A 22,706-nucleotide genomic window follows, 5' to 3' on the forward strand; every position below is an offset into this window, starting at 1 on the left:
GTTGAGTTTGAGTGTGCGTCACGTAACCTGAAATACACATTTGTACAGATACATTTAAAAAAACCTCAAAGCACCAAAATAACATTAAAGAACAAGATGAAAGGATCAAACAATAACCAAGTGATATATTGACTCATGGTAGGAAATGGAGGTCGAGCAACACATCAGTCTAGGGCAGGGATCTCTATCCCTGTTCCTGGAGAGCTACCCTCCTGTAGGTTCACTCCAGCCCTGTTCCTGGAGAGCTACCCTCCTATAGGTTCACTCCAGCCCCAGTTGTAACTAACCTGATTCTGTTTATCTTCCAGCGAATTATTGGAATCGGGTGGAATAGATTGTAATGAAATAATACAGGACGGTACCTCTGGTCTAGAGTGACCAAATCGCTGCACAATCCTCAGGTGACTGAGAATGACGCGTTCTGTTATTTCTCCTAACTCCTCCTTGTCCTCCACCCTCTGATCTTTCCATCTCGATTCGTCTGGAATCTATCACACCCATTCCTTCCTCCTCAGCTAGGAACCTCAGTCACCACAGAGTTCCTCTCTCACCTCCCACTCTACCTCCTGCTGTTTCTCCTGATCAACACCATGGAGTCCCTCTCCTACTTACAGCACCTCCCACACTACCTCCTGCTGTTTCTCCTGATCAACACCATGGAGTCCCTCTCCTACTCCCAGCACCTCCCACTCTACCTCCTGCTGTTTCTCCTGATCAACACCGTGGAGTCCCTCTCCTACTCCCAGCACCTCCCACTCTACCTCCTGCTGTTTCTCCTGATCCAACACCATGGAGTCCCTCTCCTACTTACAGCACCTCCCACACTACCTCCTGCTGTTTCTCCTGATCAACACCATGGAGTCCCTCTCCTACTCCCAGCACCTCCCACTCTACCTCCTGCTGTTTCTCCTGATCAACACCGTGGAGTCCCTCTCCTACTCCCAGCACCTCCCACTCTACCTCCTGCTGTTTCTCCTGATCAACACCATGGAGTCCCTCCTACTCCCAGCACCTCCCACTACCTCCTGCTGTTTCTCCTGATCAACACCATGGAGTCCCTCTCCTACTCCCAGCACCTCCCACTCTACCTCCTGCTGTTTCTCCTGATCAACACCATGGAGTCCCTCTCCTACTCCCAGCACCTCCCACTCTACCTCCTGCTTTTTCTCCTGATCAACTTGGGGACTTATATGTAATGAAACATATTGCTGTGTAAGTGAGCACGTCTCTATGCATTTATAAAATGACTTCATATGTTGCTATAATTACGTATAATGATTATGAATGTAATAGATACTACATCAGAATATGATAACCTGTCCTATAATGATGAGTATTCTTTAAGACAGGCTTTAGTATTCACAGGTATGCATGAATATATTATAATATAGTCCAATATTATTTCAGACAGGCTTTAGTATTTACAGGTATGTATTAATATAGTATGACAGTGTCTAATATAGAACAGGGTCTGTTAAATTTATCAAGTGTCCAATTAAAACTAACACACAGATTTAGTCAAGTAACACCTAAAACCTGAATCATTCAAGCTTCATTATTGAATGTAGATACAAACTTTACCTCGATTTCAAATGGTTAATAATAATGACCAGTAAGTCAACTGTTTCATCATTTATGAAGCATTTGTACCATGAAATGTGTAGTTACTTAGTAGAAAAATCAACATTAGTTCAACATTTTTTCACTTAGCAAGATGAGTTAAGATTTGTTTTTACTAGTATACAACCCGCCTCAGATTCAAAGATTCCCTCTATTTCTGAAACTATCTGCCGCCATTGTCGCAACCCCTATTACCAGCCTGTTCAACCTCTCTTTCATATCGTCTGAGATCCCCAAGGATTGGAAAGCTGCCGCAGTCATCCCCCTCTTCAAAGGGGGAGACACCCTGGACCCAAACTGTTATAGACCTATATCCATCCTGCCCTGCCTGCCTAAGGTCTTCGAAAGCCAAGTCAACAAACAGGTCACTGACCATCTCGAATCCCACCGTACCTTCTCCGCTGTGCAATCTGGTTTCCGAGCCAGTCACGGGTGCACCTCAGCTACACTCAAGGTACTAAACGACATCATAACCGCCATCGATAAAAGACAGTACTGTGCAGCCGTCTTCATCGACCTCGCAAAGGCTTTCGACTCAGTCAATCACCATATTCTTATCGGCAGACTCAATAGCCTCGATTTTTCGGATTTCTGCCTTGCTTGGTTCACCAATTACTTTGCAGACAGAGTTCAGTGTGTCAAATTGGAGGGCATGCTGTCCGGTCCTCTGGCAGTCTCTATGGGGGTGCCACAGGGTTCAATTCTCGGGCCGACTCTTTTCTCTGTATATATCAATGATGTTGCTCTTGCTGCGGACGATTCCCTGATCCACCTCTACGCAGACAACACCATTCTATATACTTCCGGCCCGTCCTTGGACACTGTGCTATCTAACCTACAAACGAGCTTCAATGCCATACAGCATTCCTTCTGTGGCCTCCAACTGCTCTTAAACGCGAGTAAAACCAAATGCATGCTTTTCAACCGATCGCTGCCTGCACCCGCATGCCCGACTAGCATCACCACCCTGGATGGTTCCAACCTTGAATATGTGGACATCTATAAGTACCTAGGTGTCTGGCTAGACTGCAAACTCTCCTTCCAGACTCTCATCAAACATCTCCAATCGAAAACGAATCAAGAGTCTGCTTTCTATTCCGCAACAAAGCCTCCTTCACTCACGCCGCCAAGCTTACCCTAGTAAAACTGACTATCCTACCGATCCTCGACTTCGGCGATGTCATCTAGAAAATGGCTTCCAACACTCTGCATCCAGTTTGCTGAGTAGTCTATCACAGTGCCATCCGTTTTGTCACTAAAGCACCCTTATACCACCCACCACTGCGACTTGTATGCTCTAGTCGGCTGGCCCTCGCTACATATTCGTCGCCAGACCCACTGGCTCCAGGTCATCTACAAGTCCATGCTAGGAAAAGCTCCGCCTTATCTCAGTTCACTGGTCACGATGGCAACACCCATCCGTAGCACGCGCTCCAGCAGGTGTATCTTACTGATCATCCCTAAAGCCAAAACCTCATTTGGCCGCCTTTCGTTCCAGTACTCTGCTGCCTGTGACTGGAACGAACTGCAAAAATCGCTGAAGTTGGGACTTATCTCCCTCACCAACTACAAACGTCAGCTAGCCGAGCAGCTAATCGATCGCTGCAGCTGTACTTAGTCTATTGGTAAATAGCCCACCCATTTTCACCTACCTCATTCCCGTACTGTTTTTATTTATTTACTTTTCTGCTTTTTTGCACACCAATATCTCTACCTGTACATGACCTGTACATGACCATCTGATCATGTATCACTCCAGTGTTAATCTGCAAAATTGTATTATTCGCTTACCACCTCATGCCTTTTGCACACATTGTATATAGACTGCCCATTTTTTTTCTACTGTTATTGACTTGTTAATTGTTTACTCCATGTGTAACTCTGTGTTGTCTGTTCACACTGCTATGCTTTATTTTGGCCAGGTCGTAGTTGCAAATGAGAACTTGTTCTCAACTAGCCTACCTGGTTAAATAAAGGTGAAATAAAATAAAAAAATAGATGGAAATAGATTCTCTAATTTAAGTAATCTTTAGGTTTAAAGCTGCATTAGGTAAGATTTCTTTTTTACATTTGGTGAAATTGTCATCGCACATTGTCAGCTATCAGTATGTAAAATATTCAGCTTCCAGCTTCTTTGACTGCCCTTTGCTCTGCAATCTCTCTGAAATCATTCCAGCCAATCATGTCCCTAGTAGGAATGTACCTAATGTGCACAAATAATTCAATTTAAACAGATAAATATACATGATGAATTATATCAACTTCATTATTTGGGATTTATTAACAGTTATGTCTGCAGGTAGAAGGAACAGAAAGCGAACCAGAGTGTGTGAGTTGAGTCCCTCCCCTCCTGTTCAGCTGCAGCAGGGTCAGAATGAAAACAAAGCGAACCACCTTGTAGACACCTTGGGGAATACGTAGAAAGCGTAAGCTTGTTGATGAGACATTCACAGCTCAATAGGGAACGCAGCTCATTGAAACGCAGCGCTTTCAAAACCTGGGGAACTTCCGGATTGGATTTTTCTCAGGCTTTCGCCTGCAACATCAGTTCTGTTATACTCAGACAATATCTTTACAGTTTTGGAAACGTTAGAGTGTTTTCTATCCAAAGCTGTCAATGATATGCATCTTGCCCTGACAAAATATCCCGTTTTAAAACTGGAACGTTGTTTTTCCAAAAATGAAAATACTGCCCCCTAGTACCAACAGGAAACTGTTTCAGAATTTGGTAAACATTTGTTGCCTGAAATGTTTTGTAAATTAGTTGGTCAAAATAGAAATGTAGCTCTCAAACATTCCTCATATAGCAAGAATAGTTATTTAGGGACATTGTGTACTTACGTACAATTTGCAGTCTTCAGCGTTAAGGATGACTATATTTTTTAAATATTTTTATTTTACCTTTATTTTACTAAGCAAGTCAGTTAAGAAAAAATTCTTATTTTCAATCATGGCCTAGGAAAAGTGTCAAATGCCTGTTCAGGGGCAGAAGGACAGATTTTGTACCTTGTCAGCTCGGGGATTTGAACTTGCAACCTTTCGGTTTCTAGTCCAATGCTCTAACCACTAGGCTACCCTGCCGCTCCAGTTTTCTGCGATCAAGGAGATCTTGATGGAGGAAAACTGATTGGTTCCGAGATTTCGAGTGAAGTTCAATTGTTTAACGTTAAAGATGCATCAGCAGAATATGTCTCTGGAGTGGAGAAGCACTCTCTTATATAGCAGCAACTTCCCTCATGCAAATAAAGTGTGCGTCAGTAGTTTTCTATTGAAATTGACACAATCCCTTTGACCCTGATTAAGACATTGTATTGTGCCAATCATGACAAACGTTTATCAACAGTTTCAACTACTCTTGGCACCACTTCCTCTTCTTGATGTTGAGCCAGAGAGCATATCGGTAGTTTCCAGTCACTAACCAAAACATGTTCACTGCATATCGTTGTATATAGGTTACACAATGTCCCTAAAAAACTAATCTTGCTATATGTGGAAATATTTGAGGTACATTGTTATTTTGACCAAATAATGGACAAAACATTTCCTGGAACACATTATTTTTTTGGGGTTTTTGCTTCCTATATTTTGAAACATTTCTAAAGTCTAGTTAATCAAACATAGTATGGTTTGTTGTCCCCCACAATGATATTGTGGAGGGGACCACTGATCTGTCTCTGTCCATTCGTATGTTTGCTTGTAAGTTAGTAAAATAAGATATCTCAGACAGCACTGGTAAGATTTTGACAAAAGTTTGAGTGATTCGTCTTGACATAAAGATCCAGCATTTACAAAATCATACTGATTGGCCCAAGGTGGGAGCTATGGTAATTAACTGCAATGTGTTAGTAACACACTATGTCAATTGGCCCAGGGGGCAGTGCAGCATCATTCATGGGGGTTGACATGTTTACTGTTGCCTTGTTTTTACATGGTTGACTTTGGCCTCCTATTGTTCTGTTTTGAATTGAAAAAAAGTATGATGTTTAATGTGAGGTGAGTAGACTGTTGAGTAGTGCTTTACATCAAGCTGTCTCTTAACCTTGAATACTGTTACGTTTCCCAGTTTTTGTGTTGTGGGTTTGTGTAAATGTGTATTTCAGGAAATGGCTTCCTGGATTCCCCCGGCTGATTGGTCGGCCCCAGTGCAGATTGGAGCTCTGATCCCGCCCTCTCATACAGCTGTTGGCCATTACAAACTCCTTTGATGTCCTGTGTTGGTTGTTGCTCAGGGAGAGCTTCTTGGTATGTCCTGTGTTTGGTTGTTGCTCAGGGAGAGCTTCTTGGTATGTCCTGTGTTTGGTTGTTGCTCAGGGAGAGCTTCTTGGTATGTCCTGTGTTTGGTTGTTGCTCAGGGAGAGCTTCTTGGTATGTCCTGTGTTTGGTTGTTGCTCAGGGAGAGCTTCTTGGTATGTCCTGTGTTTGGTTGTTGGTCTGTAACGTTTTTTGTAGCTGGTCCTGCAGGTGTATGTCAAATTGACTGTTTTTGATAATTGAAGTTGTTCACTTTACATTCGTAATTATTTGGTTTTTGCTCCCAGGGGGAGAGGGAAGGCACCTTGGGAGTGCTTAGGCATGAGGCCTGCGGGCATACATATACCTATAGACATGGTATGTACTATGCACACTAGGTAAGACCTAGGCGGACCATCCCCTGTATTTTGGTTAGTATGCCATTTGGTGCCAGTTAGCTAAGTTGTGGGAAGGTAGGAGAGGGGGCTTTAACTTTTTTAAACTTTTGATGCTTTGGTTCTGACAAGCCCCTTTCCCCCAAATTACCATGTGAAGGAAATAAATTCCGTTAACAGTAAATTCTCTGCCTGAAATCCCATACCTCTTTCACTCCACGGGTAGTTGAGTGTAGCAGGGTGTTGCCCCCCCCAGGGTGTGGTGTGTGTTCTGACACATCTGGCATTTGGTACTGACATGTCGGGTTCCAAATAACTGAACTGAAAGGAAAGGTGAACTGAAGTTCAAGGGGGAGGGGGGTGACGCAACACCCTGCTGCACTCAACTACCCGTGGAGTGAAAGAGGTATGGGATTGTAAGGCAGAGAATTTACTGTTAACGGAATCGATTTCCTTCACATGGTAATTTGGGGGAAAGGGGCTGGACAGAACCAAAGCATCGAAAGCCAACTATTTTCCTCTGTTAAAGCTGCAGCAGGTCAGTCTGGAGGAAGCAGACTTTGCTAGCAATAGTGCAAAAAGGTAGCTGGAAAGTTGCCGATTTTTCAACGTAGGTGACTGGGGCCAACTACAAATAACAGGCTTTGTTCAGTCACTTTACCAACTGTATTATCCATAATATAAATGGAATGCATAAACAGGCATGTTACCAACAAACAAACATTTCTGTCTCCAACTTCTGCTCTTCTGTTGTCAGAGATAGACCCTGCTGCAGCTGAACAGGAGGGGAGAGACTCAATTCTCTCACACACTCTGGTTCGCTTTCTGTTCCTTCTGACCCTGCTGCAGCTGAACAGGAGGGGAGAGACTCAATTGGCCTGCTCTGCTGATCCTGAGTCATGTGTTCAGGTGAGTGGCTAAACACAGGTTTCTCTAGCTAGCTCTAATGATCCTGTGTAATATGTGTTCAGGTGAGTGGCTAAACACAGGTTTCTCTAGCTAGCTCTGCTGATCCTGTGTATGTGTTCAGGTGAGTGACTAAACACAGGTTTCTCTAGCTAGCTCTGCTGATCCTGTGTATGTGTTCAGGTGAGTGACTAAACACAGGTTTCTCTAGCTAGCTCTGCTGATCCTGTGTATGTGTTCAGGTGAGTAACTAAACACAGGTGTAGCTCTGCTGATCCTGTGTATGTGTTCAGGTGAGTAACTAAACACAGGTTTCTCTAGCTAGCTCTGCTGATCCTGTGTATGTGTTCAGGTGAGTGACTAAACACAGGTTTCTCATATTTCTTGTGTGTTCATGTTGTATTTATACTATTATCACAGGGATTAATTTGACTCATATATGCAGATGTGGTGTGACAGTATGATGTTTAGTTGTTCCTATATAGTAGACTGAATCTAGTGCTTTATACCAAGCTTTCCTTTTCATCTGGATTTGACTAACACAACTAGTATTTCATACTGAAATGACAGATTCTAAACTATTAAGCTGCAGGTGAAGGTGAACTGCATTGCAGCTCTAACATGTCTAGTGTCTCAAGTGTTTATGGGTGTCTGTCTACACTTTCTACCAGGCAATCTGGAGAAGAGCAGGCACAACCTTGTGATCATAGATATTAATATTTAGGGACTTAAAGTACCTAGTTCAAGAATAGGGCAATACAAATCATGACTACACTACCAATGATTCAGCTGCTAGCACACTACAGAGTAGCATCACATGCAGGTAAAATAAAATACTTTACCTTTCTGAAACCATTTGAAATCGAGGTAAGTTTGTTTTAGGTGTTGACTAAATCTGATGGTTAGTTTTAATTGGACAGATACTTTAAAAGTTAGACAGATCCTGTTCTATATTAGACAGTGTCATAATATATTAATGCATACCTGTGAATACTGCAGCCTGTGTTAATGAATATTGTTTTATATTAATGAATATTGTTTTGTATTAGTACAATTCAAACGTTATTTTTTCAGATATTTCAAAGCGGCAACTTTATTTGGAAAGATAAGTTCCAGCAACATAAACATCTCATATTCTGATGTAGCATCTATTACATTAATTCTCATCATCATAAGACAGGTTATCATATTCTGATGTAGCATCTAGTACATTCATTCTCATCATAAGACAGGTTATCATATTCTGATGTAGCATCTATTACATTCATTCTCATCATAAGACAGGTTATCATATTCTGATGTAGCATCTAGTACATTCATTCTCATCATAAGACAGGTTATCATATTCTGATGTAGCATCTATTACATTAATACTCATCATAAGACAGGTTATCATATTCTGATGTAGCATCTATTACATTCATTCTCATCATAAGACAGGTTATCATATTCTGATGTAGCATCTATTACATTAATACTCATCATAAGACAGGTTATCATATTCTGATGTAGCATCTATTACATTAATACTCATCATAAGACAGGTTATCATATTCTGATGTAGCATCTAGTACATTCATTCTCATCATAAGACAGGTTATCATATTCTGATGTAGCATCTAGTACATTCATTCTCATCATCATAAGACAGGTTATCATATTCTGATGTAGCATCTAGTACATTCATTCTCATCATCATAAGACAGGTTATCATATTCTGATGTAGCATCTAGTACATTCATTCTCATCATCATAAGACAGGTTATCATATTCTGATGTAGCATCTATTACATTAATACTCATCATCATAAGACAGGTTATCATATTCTGATGTAGCATCTAGTACATTCATTCTCATCATCATAAGACAGGTTATCATATTCTGATGTAGCATCTAGTACATTCATTCTCATCATCATAAGACAGGTTATCATATTCTGATGTAGCATCTATTACATTAATACTCATTATTCATGTTTATTTGTAATTATAGCAACATCAGAATACATTTTAGAAGAGCTTGAGGACTACTCACTTACACAACAATACGTTTCATTACACACGTCACCAAGTTGATCAGGAAGAAACGGTATCAAATCAAATCAAAGCAAATCAAATTGTATTTGTCACATACACATGGTTAGCAGATGTTAATGCGAGTGTAGCGAAATGCTTGTGCTTCTAGTTCCGACAATGCAGTAATAACCAACAAATAATCTAACTAACAATTCCAAAACTACTGTCTTATACACACAAGTGTAGGGGGATAAAGAATATGTACATAAAGATATATGAATGAGTGATGGTACAGAGCGGCATAGGCAAGATACAGTAGATGGTATTGAGTACAGTATATACATATGAGATGAGTATGTAAACAGTGGCAGTTAAAGTGGCTAGTGATGCATGTATTACATAAAGATGCAGTAGATGATATATGTTTAACAGTCTGATGGCCTTGAGATATCAGTCTCTCGGTCCCAGCTTTGATGCACCTGTACTGACCTTGCATTCTGGATGATAGCTGGGTGAACAGGCAGTGGCTCGGGTGGTTGTTGTCCTTGATCTTTATGGCCTTCCTGTAACATCGGGTGGTGTAGGTGTCCTGGAGGGCAGGTAGTTTGCCCCCGGTGATGCGTTGTGCAGATCTCCCTACACTCTGGGGAGCCTTACGGTTGTGGGCGGAGCAGTTGCCGTACCAGGCGGTGATACAGCCCGCCAGGATGCTCTCGATTGTGCATCTGTATAAGTTTGAGTGCTTTTGGTGACAAGCCGAATTTATTCAGCCTCCACAGATGCTGTCTGTGTGGGTGGACCAATTCAGTTTGTCTGATGTTTATGCAGAGGAACTTAAAACTTGCTTACCTCTCCACTACTGTTCCATCGATGTGGATAGGGGGGTGTTCCCTCTGGTGTTTCCTGAAGTCCACAATCATCTCCTTAGTTTTTTGAGTGTGAGGTTATTTTCCTGACACCACACTCCGAGGGCCCTCATCTCCTCCCTGTTGGCAGTCTCGTCGTTGTTGGTAATCCAGCCTACCACTGTTGTGTCGTCCGCAAACTTGATGATTGAGTTGGAGGCGTGCGAGGCCACGCAGTCGTGGGTGAACAGGGAGTACAAGAGTGCTCAGAACGCACCCTTGTGGGGCCCCAGTGTTGAGGATCAGTGGGGGGAGATGTTGCCTACCCTCACCACCTGGGGGCGGCCCGTCAGGAAGTCCAGTACCCAGTTGCACAGGGCGGGGTCGAGACCCAGGGTCTTGAGCTTGATGACGAGCTTGGAGGGTACTATGGTGTTAAACGCGTGATGTGTGGAGAAACCAGCTGGCTGCACCGTCTCCGATAGCGTCTTCCAGTGAGCCATGTTTCCGTGAACGATGAGCCCGTCTCCGGAGTCTGACCAGAAGACCGCTAAGTTTCCCTGTTTTACGAAGTCGTTTTTTTGGGTCGTCGGCTGTGATCCATTCCGTTGTCCTGGGTGAAAGGCAGAACACAGGATCTGCTTCGCGAAAGTCATATTCTTTGTCGTACTGATGGTGAGTTGACGCTGCTCTTATATTCAGTAGTTCTTCTCGACTGTATAATGAAACCTAAGATGACCTGGGGTCCTAATGTAAGAAATAACACATAAAAAAATGCATAGTTTCCTAGGAATGCGAGGCGGCCATCTCTGTCGGCGCCGGAAGTAATGTGTGGGAGGTGCTGAAAGTATGAGAGGGACTCCATGGTGTTGATCAGGAAGAAACAGCAGGAAGTAGAGTGGGGAGGTGCTGGGAATAGGAGGGGGACTCCATGGCTTTGAATGTCTGAATCAGAGCTCCTTTGAGTTGGAAGCTTCATAAATTGATCTGTACAAATTTGTCTTTCAGGTTATGTGACGCACACACATGGCAACCACACTGCAGTTGATCGGTGGTGGAAGAGGCAGTTCATTTGAATTCCACGGCATGAACAACGGTGCCACCCTCAAGAAGATTGGAGTGGCGGTGGAAGGCTGGCAGGTCAAAGCTGTGCGGGAGGAGCTAGTGGACAGGCGCGTTGCGACCTTTGGAGATGCAAACACTTTCAATGAGTTTGAGTTAGACCTCAGCGAGCGCATCACCAAGCTGTCTCTGGGGTAACGGCGCCGGCACACGTCTGGGTGCCATCAAGTTCATGACGAGTAAGAATCGGCAGTTCTTTGAAAAAATGGCCAGCTGGCCACAAAAGGCTGAGTACACCATAGATGTGGGGTCTGGAATCTGCCTGGGGCTGCAGGGCAGGTATGGCTCGGACATTGACTGCATGGGCTTCCTCTTCATCAAAACCATCAAGTCGTCCGTAATGACTGACATGGAGTATCCCACCCTGTCCCTCTTCAAACCCCAGGTGGGCACTTTTATAGATGTGTGTAGACAGCTCAGGAAAACTCTACCGATGCTCTAACATTAAGGGGGCTGTCCACTTTAAAACATGTAATCCAATATGGGGGTCGACATTCATCAGGGATCTCATTTCTATGACAGTCATTCCTATTTAATTGGCCTTGATCAGTAAAATAGCACCAACACCCTTTTATTATTTTTATTTTTTAAACCTTTACACATAAGCATCAGGCCAAGATAGCACACACACACGTTATTATTGTTGGCTTTCTAAAAAACTATTTATCCGTCCCTCGGTGATGATTAGTCCTGAAATTGTCTTTGTCTTGTTTGAACAACTTGTATCTTTGTGTGTTGATTTTAGGTGAACCCAGAATATGTGAAATCCGTTTCTCACCACAACGACACCTCTTCGGTTCAAGAATAGGCCATTACATACAGCAAAACCCGGACCAAGACTTCCTCCTGGTTTGTCAGCAACAAGATAGAATTCACCTTGAATGTGTCGGTCAAAGCAGGGATCCCGGATGTGGTCGAGGTGTCATCAGGGTTCAGCTTGACCGTGGGAGTGGAGCAGTTCACCAGCCTGCAGAAGACAGAGACCATAACAGAATCAGATACCATCAATGTGAAGATCCCGCCAGGGAAGATCATGGATGTTGAGATCACAATGGTGAAAGCAAATATCGACCTCGACTACAGAGCCATAGTGAATGTCACCTGCATGAATGGCAGTCAGCTGGTCTTCCCATCCACTGGTGTGGATGTTGAGATCACAATGGGAAAAGCAAATATCGATCAATATTCTTACTTACAATGACGGCCTACCAGAAGGCCTCCTGCGGGGGATGGGGCTGTGATTAAAAATATAAATCAATTAAAAAATAGAACAAAATAGACTTCACGACGCAGCCACAACTGTCAGTAAGAGTGTCCATGATTGAGTCTTTGAAGAGATTGAGATAAACAACGTGAAAGACTTAATACGCAATAATCACTCAACACAACAATGTATAACTGCTGGATTTAGTTCATTTACTTTTTGACACTGCAGCACCTGGGGGAATACACTGAACAATAATATATATCACCATGTAAAGTGTTGGTCCCACTGCATCACCTGGGGGAATATACTGAACAATAATATATCACCATGTAAAGTGTTGGTCCCACTGCATCACCTGGGGGAATACACTGAACACTGTCGCTGTTATGCATTGTCCTGTTAAAAAACAAATGATAGTCCCACTAGGCATAAACCAGATGAGATGGCGTATCCCTGCAGAATTTAAATTATTTAACTAGGTAAGTCGGTTAAGAACAAATTCTTATTTTCAATGACTGCCTAGGAATAATGGGTTAACTGCCTTGTTCAGGGGTAGAATGACAGATTTGTACCTTGTCAGCTCGGGGATTTGAACTTGCAACCTTCTGGTTACAAGTCCACTGCGCTAACCACTAGGCTACCCTGCCTAAATGTGCATTGAGTTAAAAAATAAATAATCACCTGCAGTGTCACTTGTGAAGCACCATCACACCTCCATGCTTCATGGTGGGAACCATACATGCGGAGATCAAGTTGAATCAATTGGAGGTGTACCTGTGGATGTATTTCACTGCCTACCTCCAAACTCAGTGCCTCTTTGCTTGACATCATGGGAAAATCAAAAGGAATCAGCCAAGACCTCAGAATAACAATGTTAGACCTCCACAAGTCTGGTTCGTCCTTGGAAGCAATTTCCAAATGCCTGAAGGTACCATGTTCATCTGTACAAACAATAGTACGCAAGTATAAACACCATGACCACGCAGCCGTCATTCCACACAGGAAGGAGATGCGTTCTGTCTCCTAGATATGAATATACTTTGCTGTGAAAAGTGCAAATCAATCCCAGAACAACAGCAAGATGCCGGAGGAACCAGGTACAAGCGTATCTATATCCACAGTAAAACGAGTCCTATATCAATATAACCTGAAAGTCCGCTCAGCAAGGAAGAAGCCACTGCTCCAAAATGGTCATAATATAAATAATAATATATGCCATTTAGCAGACGCTTTTATCCAAAGCGACTTACAGTCATGTGTGCATACATTCTACGTATGGGTGGTCCCGGGAATCGAACCCACTACCCTGGCGTTACAAGCGCCATACTCTACCAACTGAGCTACAGAAGCCAGTCTACGGTTTGCAACTGCACATGGAGAAAAGTCCTCTTCTCTGATGAAACAAAAATAGAACTGTTTGGCCATAATGACCATCATTATGTTTGGAGGAGAAAAGGGGATGCTTGCAAGCTGAAGAACACCATCCCAACCGTGAAGCACGGGGGTTGCATCATCATGTTGTGGGGGTACTTTGCTGCAGGAGGGACTGGTGCACATCATGAAATAGATGGCTTCATGAGGAAAAAATAAACATAATTGTTGGAGTGTGACTGTTTGAGGTTGTGGACAGGTATTTTATACTGATAACAAGTTCAAACAGGTGCCATTAATACAGATAATGAGTGGAGGACAAGAGGAGCCTCTTAAAGAAGAAGTTACAGGTCTGTGAGAGCCAGAAATCTTGCTTGTTTGTAGGTGACCAAATACTTACTTTCCACTGTAATTTGCAAATAAATTCATTAAAAATCCTACAATGTGATTTTCTGGAAAAAAATTCTCATTGTGTCTGTCATAGTTGAAGTGTACCTATGATGAAAATTAAAGGCCTCACGGCTTTTTAAGTGGGAGAACTTGCACAATTGGTGGCTGACTAAATACTTTTTTGCTCCACTGTGTATATATATAAATATATACGGCCTTTGGAAAGCATTCCGACCCCATGAATTTTTGCTAAAATATTATAAATGTAAAACTGAAATATAACATTTACATAAGTTTTCAGACCCTTTTCTCAGTACTTTGTTTAAGCACCTTTGGCAGTGATTACAGCCTCAAGTCTTCTTGGGTATGACTCTACAAGTTTGGCACTCCTGTATCTGGGGAGTGTCTCCCATTATTTTCTGTAGATCCTCTCAATCTCATCTAATTTGTTTTGAGAAGGCGAGGCAAGAGGATGCGATGATTATGCAATTGATATTCTCCACGTCACAGCAAAATTTCTCCTTTTGAGTGACGTAGCTAACAAGTGCCATCATGATTAGCCCCTCCATTCAAGCCCGCCATGACCGTAAAGTGGTTAGTACTGTGCATTGAGGCTGCAGAAACCACTGTTCACAGCATATCATGGCAAAAAGTCTCATTTTCAATGCTTAAAACGTACTACTGTAACTGTTTAATTTAATCTGTAAATCTGTGGCATTAGCTGAACTGGCTAACAACTCAAGTGTTTAGCCAGCTTGTACACCACTGTCTCAGCATCAGTATCCTCTAAAAGCATTCTCTGGCACCTCACTGTGATTGTATAGTGTTTAAAAACCTCTTAGGGCTAGGGGGCAGTCTTCGGAAGATCTGATGAATGACGTGCTCAAAATAAACTGCCTGTTACTCAGGCCCAGAGACTAGGATATGCATAGAATTGTTAGCATTGGATAGAAAACACTAACGTTTCTAAAACTGTGTCTGTGAGTATAACATAATTGATATAGCGGGTGGGCCCTGCGTATATATGTTTACACATACAGTTTAGGTACAACGATTAAAAAAACCAAACAAGACAAACAAAACAACCAAACAAAACAATCACAGAAAACACAGCAAAAAAAATACAGCAACAGATAAAATTTACACAGGTTATTCCCCTAAGAGCACAATAACTTGCATTACACAAAACAGTGACAAGCAATAAAAATAAAAACTCTCCAATAAATATTTTAAATAGGCAAGGGGGACGAGTCAAGTTTAAGTTTAGTCTACAAGGTATTCCATAGGCAAGGAGCGTCCATGTGGTGGAAAATGTCTTCTACTGAAGACCTAGTAGTGAATTGTACAAGCTGTATCCATTCTCTGTTCTGTTTATCATGGTTTGTGCAGGCCAAATGAGGTGTTGGCTTTGGGGATGATCAGTGAGATATACCTGCTGGAACGTGTGCTACGGGTGGGTGTTATCGTGACCAGTGAACTGAGATAAGGCGGAGCTTTACCTAGCATAGACTTAAAGATGACCTGGAATCAGTGGGTCTGGCGACAAAATGTAGCGAGGGCCAGCCGGCTAGAGCATACAGGTCTCAGTGGTGAGTGGTATAAGGTGATTTGGTAACAAAACGGATGGCACTGTGATAGGGGGTACTGTCTTTATTTAATTTATTTTTTTAATTAGCAAAACAGTTAAGAACAAATTCTTATTTTCAATGACGCCCTAGTAACAGTTGGTAAACTGTCTTCAGGGAAGAACAACAGATTTCTTTACTTGCCGGTTCGGGGATTTGGTCTTGCAACATTTTGGTTATTAGTCCAACACTCTTATCACTAGGATACCTGCTGGCCCATCTGTAGATGGGTGAAGAATTTAACATTTAATAATTTTTTAAAATCAGGTGTCACGAATCCCCTGCCTGTTCGTGCGGTGCTCGGCGGTCGTCGTCACCGGCCTACTAACCGCCACCGATCACTTTTTTCCCTTTTTGTTAGTTTAGTGTTAGTTGCACCTGTTCCTATTTGTGTTTTCTTGATTTTCTAGTCTATTTAAGCTTGTTAGGTCCACTCTAGTTTGCGCAGGATTATTTTGTGTTCACGTTTAGTGTTGGATGTGGTTTTGTGCTCTGGACCGTTTCACCCTGTGTTTTGGGTTGGTCAGTGTTTTTCCGCCCTGTGTTTTGGGTTGGTCAGTGTTTTCCGCCCTGTGTTTTGGGTTGGTCAGTGTTTTTCCGCCCTGTGTTTTGGGTTGGTCAGTGTTTTTCCGCCCTGTGTTTTGGGTTGGTCAGTGTTTTGGGTGTTGGTCAGTGATTTCAGCCCTGTGTTTTGGGTTGGTCAGTGGTTTTGGGTTGGTCAGTGTTTTCAGCCCTGTGTTTTGGGTTGGTCAGTGTTTTCAGCCCTGTGTTTTGGGGGTTGGTCAGTGTTTTCAGCCCTGTGTTTTGGGTTGGTCAGTGTTTTGGGTGTTGGTCAGTGATTTCAGCCCTGTGTTTTGGGTTGGTCAGTGGTTTTGGGTTGGTCAGTGTTTTCAGCCCTGTGTTTTGGGTTGGTCAGTGTTTTCAGCCCTGTGTTTTGGTGGTTGGTCAGTGTTTTCAGCCCTGTGTTTTGGGTTGGTCAGTGTTTTCAGCCCTGTGTTTTGGGTTGGTCAGTGTTTTCAGCCCTGTGTTTTGGGTTGGTCAGTGTTTTCAGCCCTGTGTTTTGGGTGTTGGTCAGTGATTTCAGCCCTGTGTTTTGGGTTGGTCAGTGGTTTTGGGTTGGTCAGTGTTTTCAGCCCTGTGTTTTGGGTTGGTCAGTGTTTTCAGCCCTGTGTTTTGGGTTGGTCAGTGTTTTCAGCCCTGTGTTTTGGGTTGGTCAGTGATTTCAGCCCTGTGTTTTGGGTTGGTCAGTGGTTTTGGGTTGGTCAGTGTTTTCAGCCCTGTGTTTTGGGTTGGTCAGTGTTTTCAGCCCTGTGTTTTGGGTTGGTCAGTGTTTTCAGCCCTGTGTTTTGGGTTGGTCAGTGTTTTCAGCCCTGTGTTTTGGGTGTTGGTCAGTGATTTCAGCCCTGTGTTTTGGGTTGGTCAGTGGTTTTGGGTTGGTCAGTGATTTCAGCCCTGTGTTTTGGGTGTTGGTCAGTGATTTCAGCCCTGTGTTTTGGGTTGGTCAGTGGTTTTGGGTTGGTCAGTGATTTCAGCCCTGTGTTTTGGGTTGGTCAGTGGTTTTGGGTTGGTCAGTGATTTCAGCCCTGTGTTTTGGGTTGGTCAGTGGTTTTGGGTTGGTCAGTGATTTCAGCCCTGTGTTTTGGGTTGGTCAGTGGTTTTGGGTTGGTCAGTGATTTCAGCCCTGTGTTTTGGGGGTTGGTCAGTGATTTCAGCCCTGTGTTTTGGGTGTTGGTCAGTGATTTCAGCCCAGTGTTTTGGGTGTTGGTCAGTGATTTCAGCCCTGTGTTTTGGGTTGGTCAGTGTTTTGGGTTGGTCAGTGTTTTGGGTTGGTCAGTGGTTTTGGGTTGGTCAGTGGTTTTGGGTGTTGGTCAGTGATTTCAGCCCTGTGTTTTGGGGGTTGGTCAGTGATTTCAGCCCTGTGTTTTGGGTTGGTCAGTGTTTTGGGTTGGCCAGTGGATTTGGGTTGGTCAGTGGATTTGGGTTGGTCAGTGGATTTGGGTTGGTCAGTGGATTTGGGTTGGTCAGTGGATTTGGGTTGGTCAGTGGATTTGGGTTGGTCAGTGGTTTTGGGTGTTGGTCAGTGATTTCAGCCCTGTGTTTTGGGTTGGTCAGTGGATTTGGGTTGGTCAGTGGATTTGGGTTGGTCAGTGTTTTGGGTTGGTCAGTGTTTTGGGTTGGTCAGTGGTTTTGGGTTGGTCAGTGTTTTGGGTGTTGGTCAGTGATTTCGGGTTGGTCAGTGTTTTGGGTGCTGGTCAGTGATTTCAGCCCTGTGTTTTGGGTGTTGGTCAGTGATTTTACACCTGCATTGTTTGCTGTTTGGGGTTTTAGGCTGGGTTTCTGTACAGCACTTTGAGATATCAGCTGATGTACGAAGGGCTATATAAATAAATTTGATTTGATTTTGATTTGATTTGATTTCAGCCCTGTGTTTTGGGTTGGTCAGTGGATTTGGGTTGGTCAGTGGATTTGGGTTGGTCAGTGGTTTTGGGGGTTGGTCAGTGATTTCAGCCCTGTGTTTTGGGTTGGTCAGTGTTTTCCGCCCTGTGTTTTGGGTTGGTCAGTGGTTTTGGGTGTTGGTCAGTGATTTGGGTGGTCAGTGATTTCAGCCCTGTGTTTTGGGTGTTGGTCAGTGATTTCAGCCCTGTGTTTTGGGTTGGTCAGTGTTTTGGGTGTTGGTCAGTGTTTTGGGTTGGTCAGTGTTTTCCGCCCTGTGTTTTGGGTTGGTCAGTGTTTTCAGCCCTGTGTTTTGGGTTGGTCAGTGTTTTCAGCCCTGTGTTTTGGGTTGGTCAGTGTTTTCAGCCCTGTGTTTTGGGTTGGTCAGTGGTTTTGGGTTGGTCAGTGTTTCCCGCCCTGTGTTTTGGGTTGGTCAGTGTTTTCCGCCCTGTGTTTTGGGTTGGTCAGTGTTTTCCGCCCTGTGTTTTGGGTTGGTCAGTGTTTTCCGCCCTGTGTTTTGGGTTGGTCAGTGTTTTCCGCCCTGTGTTTTGGGTTGGTCAGTGTTTTCCGCCCTGTGTTTTGGGTTGGTCAGTGTTTTCCGCCCTGTGTTTTGGGTTGGTCAGTGTTTTCAGCCCTGTGTTTTGGGTTGGTCAGTGGTTTTGGGTTGGTCAGTGGTTTTGGGTTGGTCAGTGTTTTCAGCCCTGTGTTTTGGGGGTTGGTCAGTGTTTTCAGCCCTGTGTTTTGGGTTGGTCAGTGTTTTCAGCCCTGTGTTTTGGGTTGGTCAGTGTTTTCCGCCCTGTGTTTTGGGTTGGTCAGTGGTTTTGGGTTGGTCAGTGGTTTTGGGTGTTGGTCAGTGATTTCAGCCCTGTGTTTTGGGTTGGTCAGTGGTTTTGGGTTGGTCAGTGGTTTTGGGTGTTGGTCAGTGATTTCAGCCCTGTGTTTTGGGTTGGTCAGTGGTTTCAGCCCTGTGTTTTGGGTTGGTCAGTGGTTTCCGCCCTGTGTTTTGGGTTGGTCAGTGTTTTCCGCCCTGTGTTTTGGGTTGGTCAGTGGTTTTGGGTTGGTCAGTGTTTTCCGCCCTGTGTTTTGGGTTGGTCAGTGTTTTCCACCCTGTGTTTTGGGTTGGTCAGTGTTTTCCGCCCTGTGTTTTGGGTTGGTCAGTGTTTTCAGCCCTGTGTTTTGGGTTGGTCAGTGTTTTTAGCCCTGTGTTTTGGGTTGGTCAGTGTTTTCAGCCCTGTGTTTTGGGTTGGTCAGTGTTTTCCGCCCTGTGTTTTGGGTTGGTCAGTGTTTTCCGCCCTGTGTTTTGGGTTGGTCAGTGTTTTCCGCCCTGTGTTTTGGGTTGGTCAGTGGTTTTGGGTTGGTCAGTGGTTTTGGGTGTTGGTCAGTGGTTTTGGGTGTTGGTCAGTGATTTCAGCCCTGTGTTTTGGGTTGGTCAGTGGTTTCAGCCCTGTGTTTTGGGTTGGTCAGTGTTTTCCGCCCTGTGTTTTGGGTTGGTCAGTGGTTTTGGGTTGGTCAGTGATTTCGGGTTGGTCAGTGATTTCGGGTTGGTCAGTGTTTTGGGTGTTGGTCAGTGATTTCAGCCCTGTGTTTTGGGTTGGTCAGTGGATTTGGGTTGGTCAGTGGTTTTGGGTGTTGGTCAGTGGTTTTGGGTGTTGGTCAGTGATTTCAGCCCTGTGTTTTGGGTTGGTCAGTGGTTTCAGCCCTGTGTTTTGGGTTGGTCAGTGTTTTCAGCCCTGTGTTTTGGGTTGGTCAGTGGATTTGGGTTGGTCAGTGGATTTGGGTTGGTCAGTGGATTTGGGTTGGTCAGTGGATTTGGGTTGGTCAGTGGATTTGGGTTGGTCAGTGGATTTGGGTTGGTCAGTGGATTTGGGTTGGTCAGTGGATTTGGGTTGGTCAGTGTTTTGGGTGTTGGTCAGTGTTTTGGGTTGGTCAGTGATTTCAGCCCTGTGTTTTGGGTTGGTCAGTGGTTTTGGGTTGGTCAGTGGTTTTGGGTTGGTCAGTGGTTTTGGGTTGGTCAGTGGTTTTGGGTTGGTCAGTGGGTTTGGGTGTTGGTCAGTGGGTTTGGGTGTTGGTCAGTGTTTTGGTTGTTGGTCAGTGATTTCAGCCCTGTGTTTTGGGTGTTGGTCAGTGATTTCAGCCCTGTGTTTTGGGTGTTGGTCAGTGTTTTCAGCCCTGTGTTTTGGGTGTTGGTCAGTGTTTTCAGCCCTGTGTTTTGGGTGTTGGTCAGTGTTTTCAGCCCTGTGTTTTGGGTGTTGGTCAGTGTTTTCAGCCCTGTGTTTTGGGTTGGTCAGTGTTTTCAGCCCTGTGTTTTGGGTTGGTCAGTGTTTTCAGCCCTGTGTTTTGGGTTGGTCAGTGTTTTCAGCCCTGTGTTTTGGGTTGGTCAGTGTTTTCAGCCCTGTGTTTTGGGTTGGTCAGTGTTTTCAGCCCTGTGTTTTGGGTTGGTCAGTGTTTTCAGCCCTGTGTTTTGGGTTGGTCAGTGTTTTCAGCCCTGTGTTTTGGGTTGGTCAGTGTTTTCAGCCCTGTGTTTTGGGTTGGTCAGTGTTTTCAGCCCTGTGTTTTGGGTTGGTCAGTGTTTTCAGCCCTGTGTTTTGGGTTGGTCAGTGTTTTCAGCCCTGTGTTTTGGGTTGGTCAGTGTTTTCAGCCCTGTGTTTTGGGTTGGTCAGTGTTTTCAGCCCTGTGTTTTGGGTTGGTCAGTGTTTTCAGCCCTGTGTTTTGGGTTGGTCAGTGTTTTCAGCCCTGTGTTTTGGGTTGGTCAGTGTTTTCAGCCCTGTGTTTTGGGTTGGTCAGTGTTTTCAGCCCTGTGTTTTGGGTTGGTCAGTGTTTTCAGCCCTGTGTTTTGGGTTGGTCAGTGTTTTCAGCCCTGTGGTTTTGGGTTGGTCAGTGTTTTCCGCCCTGTGGTTTTGGGTTGGTCAGTGTTTTCCGCCCTGTGGTTTTGGGTTGGTCAGTGTTTTCCGCCCTGTGGTTTTGGGTTGGTCAGTGTTTTCCGCCCTGTGGTTTTGGGTTCGTCAGTGTTTTCAGCCCTGTGTTTGGGCATGACAGTTTGTGCCAGAATAAATGACCTATTTTTCTTGAACCCTCTGCTCTCTGCACCTGACTCCTACCTTCCACTCCTATTCATCTGTGACATCAGGCAGTAACAACAAAATGTGGAAAGACTCAAGGAGGATGAATAATTCTGAAGTCAGGAGGTCATTAAAGAGGTGGATAAGTTATTCTAGATTCTGTGTTATCTGATTAAATGGAGTGTGACTTTCACCTTGTGTTACTCTACATTGAACCAACAGTTGTAGTGGGGTGGTGAACAGTGTGTGGGCTATCATGGAGCAGACTACAGTGATTTATCACAGTGTGAGTATTTATGAGTATGTGATGTTTTACTCACTCCCATTCCAATTTGGCTGCATTTCTCTTCACTGAAATGTTCCTCTATCACGCCTACTTCCACTGCCCCTCTTCAGCGCTCAATGTCACCGGTCTACAAACCACTGGTCCTGGTAACCAATATTACGGACACCTATTCCCCATCATTACGCACACCTGGACTGACCAATTATCATTGTGATTGAACATTTCCCTAAATGCTTCCACAAAGGAACCAACCCTATGAACTATGCCCATGTCTGTATTTTTTGTGTAGCAGTTCTTATCTTGGCCAGGTTGCAGTTGTAAATGAGAACTTGTCAACTAGTCTACCTGGTTAAATATAGGTGAAATAAAATAAATAAGAGAACTGAAGGGACCGCCTGGGTGGAACTTGTGGCAGACTTGTTTTGTACATGTTCTGTTTTAACCTCTGGTGTTCCCAGCCAGACCTTCGCTGTTGGACCACGGAAAAATCAACCATAAGTTTGTGACGCCATAATTGGAGTGGAAATTTATCACTAAGGACTCAGATTCCAAAGCAAATGAAGCTATCATTTTTTGTTTAATGTACGGAGAGGTTCACACACCTTGGTATAGGTCTACAGAAGCTCTGAAGGGGCAAAGTAAAACTTCTTTTTTTTATAAATGTAGGCATGATTTATGGGTTGGTTTTTGCATGCGACTGGCTGTTATCATGAGGGCTCAGTTTCCAAATAAATTGAGCAAGGTCTCATATCTTAACTTCCAGGACATATACTGGGCATTCTCCCAATTGGTCTGAGGGTGAGGTTATGACTGTGTCCCTTTGTGTATTTACCCAGTCACCTGCATGAACCATGATAAACAGAACAGAGGATGCATACAGCTTGTACAATTCACTGCTATGTCTTCAGTATAAGACATTTTCCACCACATAGACTTTAAACTTATAGGATGTTATGACAAACAAAACTACAGAGAAAGGTGATGTTGCATATTCGTGAACATGTTTTGGTTAGTTACTGGAAACCACCGATATGCTCTCTGGCTCAAATATCAAGAAAAGGAAGTGGCGCCAAGAGTGGTTGAAACTGTTGATAAACATTTGTCATGATTAGCACAATACAATGTCTTAATCAGGGTCAAAGGGTTTGTGTCAATTTCAATAGAAAACTACTGACGCACACTTTATTTGCATGAGGGGAGT

The 22,706-nt window shown here is 43.8% G+C and overlaps 1 pseudogene; it reads left to right on the plus strand.

Moving 5' to 3' along the window:
• Positions 1 to 6,687: 6,687 nt before the first annotated feature.
• On the plus strand, positions 6,688 to 12,815 carry LOC124045481 (annotated as a pseudogene).
• The last annotated feature ends 9,891 nt before the right edge of the window (positions 12,816 to 22,706 follow it).

The sequence above is a fragment of the Oncorhynchus gorbuscha genome, linkage group LG10 (assembly GCF_021184085.1).
Source record: "Oncorhynchus gorbuscha isolate QuinsamMale2020 ecotype Even-year linkage group LG10, OgorEven_v1.0, whole genome shotgun sequence".
Classification (NCBI taxonomy): domain Eukaryota; kingdom Metazoa; phylum Chordata; class Actinopteri; order Salmoniformes; family Salmonidae; genus Oncorhynchus; species Oncorhynchus gorbuscha.